The following is a 14133-nucleotide window of genomic DNA, read 5'->3' as shown; positions in this document are numbered from 1 at the left end:
GGGAGCTCCGGGATATCTCCCTCTGTAGGTTATCATCAATTCTTACCTCATGGGTTCGGGAGCTCATTGTTACCACAGGCAGACACAGACTGTGTGACACCGTATGGAAATAAGTTCCCAAGGGTCAAAGGGCAAAGATGAGAACACACTGAGATTTTATGTGGACATCACCCGTTTAGTCTCTATACAGACTCAGAAAGGGCACTTAAACACTTCTCCAGTCCTCTTCCATGAAACAAGAACAGTAAACAGGACCAACTTAGTACAATGTGACAGAGATTAAATACGATGCCATACATGTTAGGGATTAGAATACTGCTTGGCACTGTCAATGACTTGGTACTATTAAATCTGTTCCATTGACTAGATTGCACACTATACAACTCCAGAAGATACTGTCCCATAGACATATTTGTATGATATGGATAGTGCCCCAGAGTTATACAGTGCGGCCCATAGGACCTTACACGGTAGCCCTGAAATGCCAATCTCCATGATGTGAGGCTATTTGGACAATGACAGTGAATGCGTGTTAGGCGCTCTTGAATAGTAGGCTCTGTGATTCACAGCTACACAGCTACTGTCATTACTCATACCGGTAGAATATGAGTATCTGGCAGTTTAATGGCATTCTTTTGTGCAAATGATCCCTTCCTGTTGGGCTGAAGTGCATGGGGAATAAACTGATTTAAAAGCCACTGAGGAATTTTTAGTAAATGAAATGAAGTTCAAGATCATGTCAAGGTTATGCGCTAACCCATCAGTGTGGAGCTAACCCATCAGTGTGGAGGGGCTTCTGTTCTGAGGACACCTCCCTTTAGAGCATAAGAACACCAAAGACTCTGTCCACCCTGAACTTGGACCACCAAAACGCTGACAACCCTTGTGGTATTTTGGTCTGGATAAGCCACCCGAGCCTCTCCCCTCATTACCACTCAGACCTGCTACAATTAACTAGCGAGCTGCATCTCTTACATTAGTTAATCTTTAAATTGGTCTCCTCCTAATGAAATTCTCAGGAAGCCCCTCAGGCTCTTTGATGAGATATGAGAGGCCCCTTAGTCTCATCAGCACAATTTTTAGAAATAATTAGCTTAAACAACATCATGGCCAGAGGAATCCACTGAGGACGAGGCTGGAGCGGAACCCCTCTTTTAGAATTCATTCTCCAGTGCTGTCTGACACCATCTGTAGTGGAACCAGAGAATGTATTGTTCATCCTTCTTAGCTTTGCCTTCTTTGTCATTGTTATTTCCATAAACAGAGCATCACTCCTCATCAGGTTTTAATGGCAAGTTGTTCCTCCCAAAGAGCATTCACCCCAGGATGCTTGAACTCTTCCCTCCTCTGGGGTATTTGACGTTCACTTCAGTGAACACAGGATTCTACAAGACTCAGAGGGAATAAGGGCACAGAAAGGACATGGGACAAACAGATGAAATAAACAGAGCAACATTAGAGATTGGTACTTAGAAGACCATCGGGTAAGATCTTTTTATTTTACAAATGTGAAGACAGAGGCCCTGGTGGGAAACTCCACTTGCCCAAGGCAGCATAGTTAATTGGTCTTCTCTATTGGGTAGGGATTAGCCCTGGAGAAAGAGATTCCTCTGGCCATTAAAACAGAGCAGAATGCCCCCCACCCCAATAGTGGTGAAGAGCCACTGGCATGCACGAGGCGCCCTGGTGTTGTCATAACTGCTTAGAAAAGAAGCATAGTCCCCCATATCACAGGCTCACAGTGTCACACCCAGGGCAAGAAAGACATCTTGAGAAAGCCAGGCAAGTGACATTCATCTGCTCCCACCCAGCACATGGAGGTGTGAAGAGATAGCCCAAAGGGAAGAAGCAGCTAAAAATGCCCACACAGGGTCACTTCACTGGAAAGCAGAACTGGAGTCGCAGGGGCGACTCGCCCAGGCAGGAAGAGTGTAGGAAGGTCAACAGCAACTTCTGTGCAGAAGGAATCATCCCCAGGCTCCCCAGGCCCACCCAGCCAGGTAGACTGACACCCAAGGGGACTGTAGTGCCAGGCAGACTTTAAAAGCCACTTACATCGTTGCTCTCTTTGACAGATGTGGATGGCAAGGCCAAGGCAGAGAAAGCATGCTTCTGTTTTTGTTCCTGGATGCTAATATTGACTGTCTACTTGACAAGGTCCATGGTCATCTCAGAGACAAACTTCTGGGCATGTCAATGGAGCTGTTGGTAGCTTAGGTTAATTAAGGGGGGGAGACCTACCCTACGTGTGATGTCTTAGGGTTCTACTGCTGTGAACAGATACCATGACCAAGGCAAGTCTTATAAATGACAACATTTAATTGGGGCTAGCTTACAGGTTCAGAGGTTCAGTCTGTTATCATCAAGGTGGGAATATGGCAGCATCCAGGCAGCCAGGAGGAGCTGAGAGTTCTACATCTTCATCTGAAAGCTGCTAGTGGAAGACTGGCTTCCACTAGGCAACTAGGTTGAGGGTATTTAAGCCCATCCCCATAGTGTCACACCTACTCCAACAGGGACACACCTCTTAATAGTGCTACTCCCTGGGCCAAGCATATACAAATCATCACATGCGGGTATTGCCACCTCATGGGCTGGTGCCAGGGATGACTGGGAATACAATGTGACCAGCTTTTTCTGCTGCCACCAACCACCATGCCTTCCCACCAGGATGGACCGTATCCTTGAGCTGTGAGCCAAACTAATTCCTCACTTCTTTCCTTCCTTCCTTTCTTTCTTCTCTCCTTCCTTCCTTCCTTTCTTATTTTTTCCATTCCTTATTTTCACCCTTCCTTCCTTTCCTTCCTTCCTTCCTTATTTCTGTACTTCCTTATTTTTTCCTTCCTTATTTCCTTATTTATTTCTTCCCTTCCTTAAGTTACTTCTGTCATGTATTGTATGGCAGCAAGAACAAACAGCTAACATATGAACTTGCAAATAAGGCTAATATCAGACACCATCACACCCTGAAAGTGGACACCCTGTCACCTGCCCTGCTGTCCTGGCAGGAAAGTGTCAGGGAAGTAGGTTTCCCTGCCTGTGATCCCAGCACTGGAGCAGTTGAGGCAGGCTAAATAGAAGTACTAGGTCATTGAGTTTGAGGCCAACCAGCCTGAGCTACAATGAAACCTTGTCTTAAACAATAAAATAAAGTAAAATAACAGTCTACAATCTATAAAATGGCTGTCAGAAGCATTCTTTTTGTCACAGGTCAATTTTACATAGGATAACCAAGTTTAAAATGCTAATTTTATCTAAATTACTTAAATTCAAAATATTAATAATAAAGATGTTTGTTTCTCTCTTTAAAAAACAATCTCCAAAAAGGCAGAGTGCCCAAGGCTTGCCCTCCTCAGACACGTGGCCACCCTAGGGAGGGAGCATCCTCTGCCCTTGGTGACCGGTAGCACCCTTTCCTAAGACTGGATCCATTTCCAGTGTTTTGTTCTTTGTGCCTTTTTTTTTTTTACTTCAAACACCTGAAAGAGTATCTTGGATACTCACAGTATCTTCAAAAGTTCCTTTAGTGTGTGGCTCCTGGTGTCACTTCCTCTGGGACATCTTCAGCTTCCTTTGGTCACAAGTGCCAGCTTGTCCTTACTAAATTCCTCCTTGTGTGCATCCAGAATCCTCCAGTATGTGGCCATGTCTCTGTTCACACTACCAGCTCTCTCTTCTGCAATCCCATCAGCCTCTGCTCTGAGGTGCCCCTCCCCCAGAACTCCCTTTGCTGGTCAATTCCCCACTTAGATTATCCATTTCCATAACACACCAGGTGGGTTTGTCACAAGAAGACACACAGCCATGCCATGCAGCTGCTGTGGGTGAACTGAGTTGCAGACCCAGAGATGGGGCACCAGCAGACTGTGGACAGAGCCTATGACTGGCAAACATGCCTGGAGACTGAAGAACTGGAATCAAAGCCTGTGCTCCAAGCCAGACTCACAGTCCACACATCATGGTGACCCAAACCTAACTACAGCAGTGGAGAAAAGGTTTGACTGAACTATGATCAAAAATGCACACGCATGGAGATGTGGGCAAGGCGGGGACTGCCTGCACTTTATTCTATGCTTCATCACCCAAAACAGGCCTGAATTGATGCCTTTCGTGGCTTTTAGGTTTATTTTATTTTTTAAATACGTGTGTGTGCATGTGAGTGAAGGGGCCCAGAGAGACCAGAAGAGGGCTGGAGCTGGAGTTATGGGCAGTTGTGTGTTGCCTGACTTGGGTGTTGGGAACTGAGCTGAGGTTCTCTGTGAGAGTAATGTGTGCTCAGAACTGCTGAGCCATCACTTCAGCACTCGGGATTACTTTGAAGGTTTTTTCCATTTGATGTAGTTGCTAATCATGCTGAACAAATATTTTTTCTTATAATTCTGCCTTTCATCCATTATCGTCATGTCTGTGAATCCCTTGGACAGGCCAGAAGCATCCTGAAGACAAAGCACACCTCTCACAGCTGCTCTGAAGCTCCCAAAGATGAAGTGTTGTCGTCTGTCTTTTCTGAGATCCCCTGAGAACCCAAAAGAGGTACTGCACTCAAAGCTGCTGAAAGGATGGATGTGAGTGGCTGCAAGTAGTTATTTTCATATTGACTTTCCTTTTTAATCATGTTTTGCTGTATAGACTTGCACATGAGTGCAAGTGCCCGTGAGGCCAGCAGAGGGTGCCAGATCTCCTGGACCTAGAAGTACAGGCACTTGTGAGCCACCTGATGTGGGGGCTGGGAACTAAACTTGAATCCTGTGAAAGAGCAGCAAGGCCTACTAATTGCTAAACCATCTTGCCAGCCCTCAAAAGTAATTCTGATAATTTGCCTCATTTGCTCTGTGTGTGTGTGTGTGTGTGTGTGTGTGTGTGTGTGTGTGTGTGTGTGTGTGTTCAGGAACCACCTGAAAGCTCATCCTGAGCAGAAGTACCCTCCTGCCCCCAGTGGTGTCTTGCATTGCACAGGCAAGCCCCAAGGCTGTAGCTGAGTGTTTCTCCAGCCCCCACCGTGTAGTCACCATCCATCGCCCTTTAGAGCTAAATTCATTTTAATGGCATCCAATTTTCTCAAGTGCTGGGGAGAGAGACAGGCTACAAAGGGAGTGTTATTGCGGCCTCTCTTTCCTCCTGGATTCCCAGATGAACATTAAAAAATCACTTCATCCGACACGGCCCCTGGCCCCAAGCCCCAGGAGAGAGAACTAGGGAGGTACCAGACCTGGAGCTGGCTGTTAAAAGGACAAACTGCCCATTTTGTCTTCTTAGTGAATTATGGGACAAAAGGCCCATTTCCCACCTTGGAACGTCTGTGGATTTGTGTGTGGAGCAGGGTGGAGGGAAATGATATGTGCCTGAATCTACACAAACACATGGTAGCAGACAGAGATAGCCCTGGAAAACAAGGATTAAGGTGTATGCTCTGTGTGTGTGTGTGTGTGTGTGTGTGTCTATTGACTCTTTATGTGTATGTATATGTGTGTATATGTATATGTGTGTATGTTTGTATATAACATATGGATATGCATTTATGTGTGTATATATTATATGTGTATGCATGTGCATCTTTGTCTGTGGCTATGGTGTTGGGGTGTGTGTGTTAGGAATGGGTGTGGTATACTCTCATCTGAAGTCAAACCTCCTGCCACTGCTCAGGCTCACCTGGTTCAGGAAGCAGTCAGGCTGAGACCCCTAGGCTCCATCTCTCTCCTGCCATCCTGCCTGGGGGTGCTGCCTCCCCGGCCCAGGCAGTGCAGTTGTGTGTCTCTCCTCTTTTGTCTGGACAGACTATCTCAGTGGTGGATGGCAGCAGAGTCACACTCCACCCTAGAGCATAGAGCATACTTCCTGACTGTGTGTGCCCAGTACACCCTCAGACCTGGTCCTACAAGCTGGGATCTAACTTTGTGGACCTTCAAGAGAGAGTAAATACTATGCCTTCCTCAGTTAAGGATGCTTATACACTCGTGTGTGTGTGTGTGTGTGTGTGTGTGTGTGTGTGCGCGCGCACGCGCGCGCGCGCCCCAATCCAGTAGTCACGATCATTTTTAACATAGGAAGTCCTTTTGGTGATGATGCTCTTCCTAGATAACGTTAGATCATGTTGAGTGAGCTAAGCATCACAGAAGCCATCCAGATGACTGGAGGAGCAGAGAGACGCAGCTGAGAGAGCCACATAAGCTGTCCTGAGCCAATGACACCAGTTCACAGGAACCTGGCCACCCCAGAGGAAGGCCCATGTTTGTGCATCCACATGAGTGAGTACCAGGCTCTGGGCTAGACAGAATGAGCATAGAGAGCATAGTGTCTCCCATCACTGTCCTTCCAGATAATTCTGGAAGAAACAAAAGAGCCATCATCTATTATCTCTCCCTCACTTCTACTCTTTTTATATATAACATCTTATTGGTTCTTTATGAATTTCACACCATGCACACCAATCCCACTCATCTCTCCCTTGTACTCACCCTCCACCCTTGCAAACTCGCCCCAACAGAGAAAAAGAAATCTCACTGACGAAGCTGTAGTGTGTCAGGGTGTCCCACAGTGTACCCTTTGTCCACATACCTTTGCTTGCAAATGTTCATTGCAATAAATTATTAGTCTGGTTCATGGCCTCTGGCTTCTGCTACTCTATCAGTACTGGAACTTCACTGGGACTCCTCTCAGATATCCTGCCTTTGCCCTGGGTCATGAGATCCTGTAGTTTTGGATCTGTAGGACCAGTTCCTCCATGCACTCCAGCAGTTCCTTAGTGGGATAGATGTTGGAATGGGCCAATTCAAAGCCCTGGATCTGGGAGATATCTAGAGGTAGGAGCTCTAGCCAGCAACCCTCCTCCCAACCCAACCCAACCCCCACATCCAGGGCCAGCTCTGTTCTGCTGCCCAGATGAGGTGCAGAGTCTGGTCTCTCAAGTGCTACAGCTTATGTTCTCCCACTCTCATGACCCTGGGGTCAAATTTCCCACCTGCCATAGATGGCAAGGGATGGGGGGGGAGGAAGGCTTCTCTCCCTCATCCATGACAACAACCAGCAGACGAGAGGCAGATCTGGTTCTCCTGTGCTCACACCCTTTGGAGCCAGCTCACTCATGCGCCTCCACCAGGGTCAACTCTACTGTGTTACCCAAGCAAAGTGCAGGGCCTGCTCTCTCAAGTGCTGCAGCTGTGAAGGGACAGGGGAGCTCTCCTGCTCCCCTGACTCCAAGGGCAGGTCTTCTGCTGGAGAGGGAAGGGGGAGGAGAGTATCTCTCCTCCATCCAAGCCTCCAAACGTGAGATGAATGGCAGGGCCAGCTCTCCCATGCTTACATCCTAAAATCTGGCTCACCTAACACTTCCTCAAAGTGTGTGGCTGCTTTCCCAATTACTGCAGCTGCCTAGGGGTGGGATCAGCTCTCCTGCTCTCATGACTCCAGGGCCAGCTCTTCCTTGACACACGGGTAAAGGATGAGGCCAGTAAAGGATATCCGCACAGCTCTGAGATATCAACATGTCCCCAGGTGGCAACCGAGACCAGGGACATCCACCTGGTCTTTGGTGCTAAGAGACCCCTTCTGCTGCAGAGTCAGGAACCCAGATATGGCCTCTGGTGGCAGCACAGGCAAGGACACCACCATAGTCCCAGGTGGCATCACTGGCTACTCACACAGGCTGCTCCAGTTCTGCCTCTCTTCATATTGCCCACACCCTTCTGTTTCACTCTCTTCCATTTCTCCATTACTTACTTGCTCCTCTTAATTGTTCCCGGGGTCTCTGAGCATCTGGGCCTCTCAGGAGTGGTCTCGGGAGTACTATGCCCCGCGTGTGAGTTATAGAGCTGGGCAGGGCTCATCTTAGGCATGGTCTGCTCTCTGTCCAGGCTCCCTGGCGCCGGACTAGTGGTCGTCTCAGGCTCACTTTTTTCAGGGAGGGTCAGGCTGCTAAGCATTCAGATGTTCATAGGTCAGAACATTGAGAGTAGACATAGCCTCTTTCTCTTCTGCCACCTACTGACACACATGACACACAGAAGCCACACCTGCAATGCCTCTAGAGTCAGTTCTTCCTACTTCCTAGGTCCAGTTAGTAACCCCCTCTGTAATATGTCCATGGAATCCTTTGCCGATAGTGTTTGTTTTGTGTACCAATTTGAGGAAGGGATATGCAGCTGTGTATGTATATTCAATTGCTGAAGCCAGAAGTCGGTCTTGGGTGTCAATCTTCTGATCCATTTTGGTTTGTTGAGACGAGATCTTTCACTAGGATCTCGGCTCATTCATAAAAACTTGCTTCCTAGGAACTGAAAGATGAAAGGAGACAGAGAAGATCAAGTGGAGAGGGACTTCCACAGTGGAATGCAAGGGGAGAACCCTGAGTTTCCCTCCTCTGAACACCCACCCCTAAAGCCAGAAGTCATACTGAGTTAGAGCTCATCCTGGTGAACTAAGCATGCCCGCTTTAATGAGATCCATTAAGACCTATTTCATTAGAGAGTCCCATCCGTAGCTATCCAGGGTAAGAACTCCACAGCAGCTATGGGGAAAACACAATTTAACTCACAATGCAAGCTGTTAACTAGTTGGGAGCCTAAGAATGTTGTCTCAGAACAACACCTTGGACCCTGTAGTCATTCACTATGAGGGGAAGAAAAACACTCTGGAAGCAACATTTGCTGAGGTGACAAGATGAATCCAGAGTCCTTTAAGATAGTTAACTTGTGTCACTTTGAGACATCTGGATTGACAGCTGAGGAAGAAGAGAGTGAACATGAGAAAAAAAAAAAGAGTTGAGTAATGGAGTCTGGATCCGTGTACTGGGGTGGGGTCCTGGCTGCAGCAGCTGCCCCTCTGCCCTAGGCAGGGGTTTCCGATACACTGGCTCCTCCAGAGCTGTGTGCCAGTGTGCCTTGGGTTCCACATTTGGGTTAGCTGCCAGTGTCCACACAATACTCTTCTCTCTCTCTCTCTCTCTCTCTCTCTCTCTCTCTCTCTCTCTCTCTCTCTCTCTCTCTCTCTCTGTCTGTCTGTCTGTCTCTCTTTGTGTGTGTGTTTCTGGGAAGCTGTTTCCCAAAGAAGAATTTTCACCATTCCTCACTGTCTACCTCAGTTTACCTTTTTAAGCTAACAAGTGAATTGAGAAGAGAATGGCCTTGTGGAGCATCCATCATGACCTCATGTGTCCCCATATGTGTCCTCAGAAAGATAACCTCCTGAGGAACCTTTAAAGATGGAGTCTCTTTGGAGGAAGTGAGTGGTTGGGGCCAACCCCTCAGGTTCTAGATTCGTCCCCCTTTCCTGCTCCACCTCCAGTTCCTGAGTGTAGTGTGATCAGCTGCCTCCTACACTTGCTAGCATGCCTTTCACTGTGATGGGCTGCATTCTCACCAACTCTAATCAAAATAAACCCTTCCTCTCTTGGATAGATTCTTGTCAAGTACTTGGTCATAGCTTTTGAGAATAGTAACTAGTATACCGGAAAAGTGTGTTGTTAGTTACAATTCTGTCTCAGGTCCTGCTCTCATGAAGCTCATATTGATGGTCAGGGATATAAATAGCAAATAAGAAGAGGATAGATAAATGGGGGCAGGGCATAGTGAAGAAGTATGAAAATGAGGACAGAGTGAGCCAGTGAGAATGACTGGACAGGGCAGGGGTAGAGGGTGTTAGCCAGAGGTGGGAATTCGGAGCACTGAGGAGTGAGCCACAGAAGGAAGCCAGATACCCAGAAATCTGAGGGAGAGATGCTCTATCTAGCCAAAGGAACCAGCAAGTGCAAGACCCATGTGGTCGGAACTGGAAGGAGCTTTGCATACTCTGGGAGCAGAATGGAGTGAGTGTGGGCTGCAGGAGAGCAGGGGGAGGTGGGGGCCTAGGATGAGGCTTAGTTCTGGTAGACTGCTGTAATAAGCATGGATTTTACTTCACGATCAACAAGAAGCTAGTGGTATGAGTTGATTTCCGTGTTATATCCAAGGTCACAAAGCCAGCGGATGAGAAATGAAATATCACATGGCGATGTCACCCAGAGCCCTGTTCTCAACTACACAGCAAGCTGGCCTCATGTGGGATTAGAAACCTGGGGCCCCATCTTTGTTCACAGAGCTTCCAGGACAGCAGTTCTCAGGCTGAGGCAGTCCTATCCCCCTCCCGGTTACACTTGGCAAAGCCTAAAGGTAGTTTTGGCTGGAACCATTTTTGAGCAGAGTACCTACTGCCAATCAGTAGGGAGAAGACAGGGGCTCTGTTGACTAGCCCATGGTGAACAGGACAGATCACATGGCAGTGAACTGTCTGCTCTGAGTATCCTTATTAGAGCTGTAAATACAGGAACAACCTTGTCATTTATTTTTACAGACAAGGACTCCATCTAACTTCCTCAACACGCCTCCCCAGCTTGGGAGGGCTTCTTCAAGCAGGGGTTAGCTTCAGCAGGCATCACAAGTGCCTTGAGACACAGCCACCCATCCATTTTACCACAAAGCCAGGCAAATTTCAGCATCAAGAGAGTCCCAGAAAATTGCCTATCAGTGTGGAGAAGGGGAAAGTGTGGGTTTGCTTGGGCTCACTGCCTTTTAGAGACTGTGGCTGTGTTTCCTGGCACCTGAGTAGCCAGGCAGCGGATGAAATAAATCAAGCCATCCCTGGAAGCGGATGATGGAGGCTGTCTGGCTCCAGCCATGACTAGATGTTGAAGCTGAAATGTCAGTAGAAGACCAGCTGCCCCTCCAATGCCATCTTTCAACATTTGCAGCGCCTGTGATAACTGAACACTGCGGGAGGGGCTTCTCAATGACTGTGGATCCCACAGATGAGTTCACACACACCCCCAATAGACACGAGATCAGACCACACATCGCAGTGTCTATTGAGTGACAACTCCCCCTTCACAAAATATTGACCAGTTTAGGGGGCTGACATATGCACATGTGCCTTCTCTTTAGAACCCCGTAGCTGACTATCCATCACCCACACTTTACAAATGGCCCATCACGCGCACTAAAATGAATTGGGTGCTTACTGTGTGCCACACATTTTCAGTATCCCCATACATCATCTCCTTGAGCCATCCTGTCTTCATCTGGGTTCCTTCAAAAGCAAGCCTCAAAGCAAAAACTCGAGAGGCAGTAGCTAACTGCACTGGGAGGTGACTGAAGCTGGGAGGCAGAGAAAGAAAAATCTCTTAAGCTACATTGGTGAAGGGGTCACTGCTTAGGAAACTTGGGTCTCCAGTCCTTGGATGCTTCAGGGGGACCCTACAAAGCATGGCTCAGGTTCGTCTCTCCACACAGAGGAAGCGCTGACCCTCCTTCACATGCTGCAGAGATAGGCACTCTGGCATGGGTCATCTTCACTATGAGAATTTAGGGGACACACCTGTGGGTAAGTCTATGACAGCACTAAGCAGGCAAACCTGCCTGGAGTGTGGGTGGGTGGTTCCCTCTCTCCGGCTGGGGTGCCAGACAGTATAAAGGGGGAGAAAGGAGAAAGCTAGACAAATTCGTACATTCCGTTTTCTCTTCTTTCTTACCTATCAACATGTGGCAGACTTGAGCCACTCACACTGATATGCCTTCTCCTCTGAGACAGACTGTGTCACTTCAAACTGTGAGCCAAAAATCTTCCTCCTTTACAGTGCCTCTTCCCCGGTGTTCGGTGGTAGCGACAAGTGATTAACACAAACTCTCAGGCATTCCCTTTCTGCCTGCTGAGGCTCACAGCAGAGGAAGCTCATTGGGGAGGATCATGGGGGCGGTTCACAGCGGAAGCTTAAGGCAGAGGAGGCTCACTGTGAAGGCTCACATCGCAGGCTCACTGCCCAGGCTCACAGCAGAGGCTCACCACCACACAGCTCTGAAGGAAAGGAACTGGAGGCTCCCAGTGCAATGGTCCTGGTTCCTCCTGGGCTGGGAACAAGATTCTAGCCAAGCCTCTCTTCTAATCCCTTTGGGAAATTCTGGCATCCCTTGGCTTGTAGATGCTGTACTCTAATCTGGCTTAATCTTCACATGATGCCCCCTTTCCTGTGTGTATGTCTCTTTGTCCAAATATCCCCTTTTATAACACTTTTATCTTACCTATCTATCTATCTATCTATCTATCTATCTATCTATCTATCTATCTACCTATCTATCCATCTATCTATTTTGGTTTTCAAGACAGGTTTCTCTGTATAGCCCTGGCTGTCCTAGAACTCACTCTGTAGACCAGGCTGGCCTCAAACTCAGAGATCTGCCTGCCTCTGCCTCCGAAGTACTGGGATCAAAGGCGTGCGCCACCAGCAGCCAGCTACTTTTTTATTTTTAATTTGATGTGTATGTCTGTGGAGTGTGGGATGTGTACATATGAGTACAGGTGTCTACAGAGGCCACATGAGGGTGTCTCATACTCTGGAGTTGATGTTACAGGCAGTTGGGAGTCACCATGTGGATGCTAGGAAACCCAACTGGAGTCCTCTGTAAGAGCAGTGTGAACCCTTAGCTGCTAAGCCATCTCTACAGCCCTGATGAATACAGCTGTCCCCTTGGGTGTTTTTTCTCTGTGCTAGTTAAATCCTTTGAGTTTGTCTGCTGCATCCTGAAAACAAAGCCCAAGTGTGCATCACCAGCTGCTTTCGCTGACTCTTACCCTCAAGTGGCCATGTGGCTGGATGATAGATCCAGAGGGCAGAGGGCTGGGGGGGATAGATTGAGACCTAGAAAAGCCACCAAGCAGGGAATCTGTCCTATGGGTCCATCTCACTGTGCCCTTAATCACTGAGCTGCAATCACCAAACGCCATAAAGAAAGTATGACAAGAATAAAGAGCTGCCAGGACTCTTTCTGAAATCACAAACACACGCAACGAGCAGTCGGGGTTTATAAAGAACAAATTATGCCAGCCACACTTGATTGTGCCTTTGAGGGAACTAAGAAATTAAGAGACGCGGAGGATGGGGGAGATGCTATACATCTTGATTTTAATACAGCAATTGATATATTGTCTCTTGGAATTGTCCCTGCAAAATTAATTCAAATTGGTTTGGTGAGGAAAACTATCCTGGGGTTGAAAATCAGTAGAAGAGGAACAAATAATGATTAAAGGAGACCGCCCAGACCCATGGCCCTTGGGAGAGAATGGAAAGGAGACATGGAGAAGGCGAGGAAGGGGCAGGAGGGGGGGAATAGGAGGGAGGCAGGGGAGGGGACAGGAGAGAGGTTGGGAGAGGAGACATGGAGAGGATGGGGGAGGGGACAGGAGAGGGGACAGAAGGAGGGCAGGAGAGAGGCAGACCTGGGCTCAGCTCGCAGCCAGAAATGTTCAGAAGTGTGAAAACAGGCCTGAGAAGGATCTATGCAGGACTCTAGCACACAATGGGTGTCATGTGCCACATGCCTATGGGTGACCTCAACAGCAAGGTTCCATCAAACTACATGCTTTGGCTTCTCAGACGTGTGACACTTGAAGAGGTAACATTCTCTTCAGAGTCACAAAGCCACAACAGGCTCGGGAGATGGAAGTCAGTAGGAGCCTTCATGAAGGAGTCCTCTCTCTGAAAATAAGAAGACTCTGACACCCAGAGGGAGAAGACGACCCTGGCAACTTACTGGAAATGCAGCTCCATGGGCTTGGCGCTCAGAGACCTGGCAGAAGGCCCAGCAACCTCACTAGTAACCTAACTGGCTGACCTAGGGACTGCCTGGGAAACACCTCCTGCCCGCCTCGTGGAATCGGCTCTGAGCCTTTGAAAACATTTCCCCAGGGTGCCTGCTGTACAGTAGACACAGCTCCAGGTTCTGGGAGTCGGGGTAAAATGACTTTTCTCCTTTGATGGTACAGGCAGCCATGGGAAGCACGGGGCCAGAGGGTACTAGAGGACCCTGGACAGATTGCGCCATCAGCAGAATACTCCCTAAGGCTTGGTCGTACAGGACAAAGCCTGGTTTTCTCAGTAAACACACTGCGGAGGGCAGCAAGTAGGACAGCAGGTGTTAGGTTTATGTGATCCCCTGAGCTGTGGTCTGGGAGTGAGGATGTACAAGATTGCTAGGAGGACAGTTGGAAATGGATGAGCTCTGGCCTAAGGATGGGGGAGCTGGGAGGGGCTGTGCCCACAGAGTTGAAACCACAGGAAGCTGACCGGTCCCACGCCACACAAGCTACCACCAGCTTCCCTCTTGAAAATCT

The 14133-nt window shown here is 48.3% G+C and overlaps 1 non-coding gene across 1 annotated transcript; it reads right to left on the bottom strand.

The window, feature by feature from the left end:
• Window positions 1–7899: 7899 nt before the first annotated feature.
• LOC116075577 lies at window positions 7900–8031 on the bottom strand. The gene has a single exon (XR_004112618.1). It is a non-coding gene; the product is annotated as a small nucleolar RNA SNORA17 (small nucleolar RNA).
• Window positions 8032–14133: the final 6102 nt, after the last annotated feature.

This window comes from Mastomys coucha, unplaced genomic scaffold (assembly GCF_008632895.1).
Source record: "Mastomys coucha isolate ucsf_1 unplaced genomic scaffold, UCSF_Mcou_1 pScaffold3, whole genome shotgun sequence".
NCBI lineage: Eukaryota > Metazoa > Chordata > Mammalia > Rodentia > Muridae > Mastomys > Mastomys coucha.
This window is presented reverse-complemented; position numbering and strand designations above follow the sequence as displayed.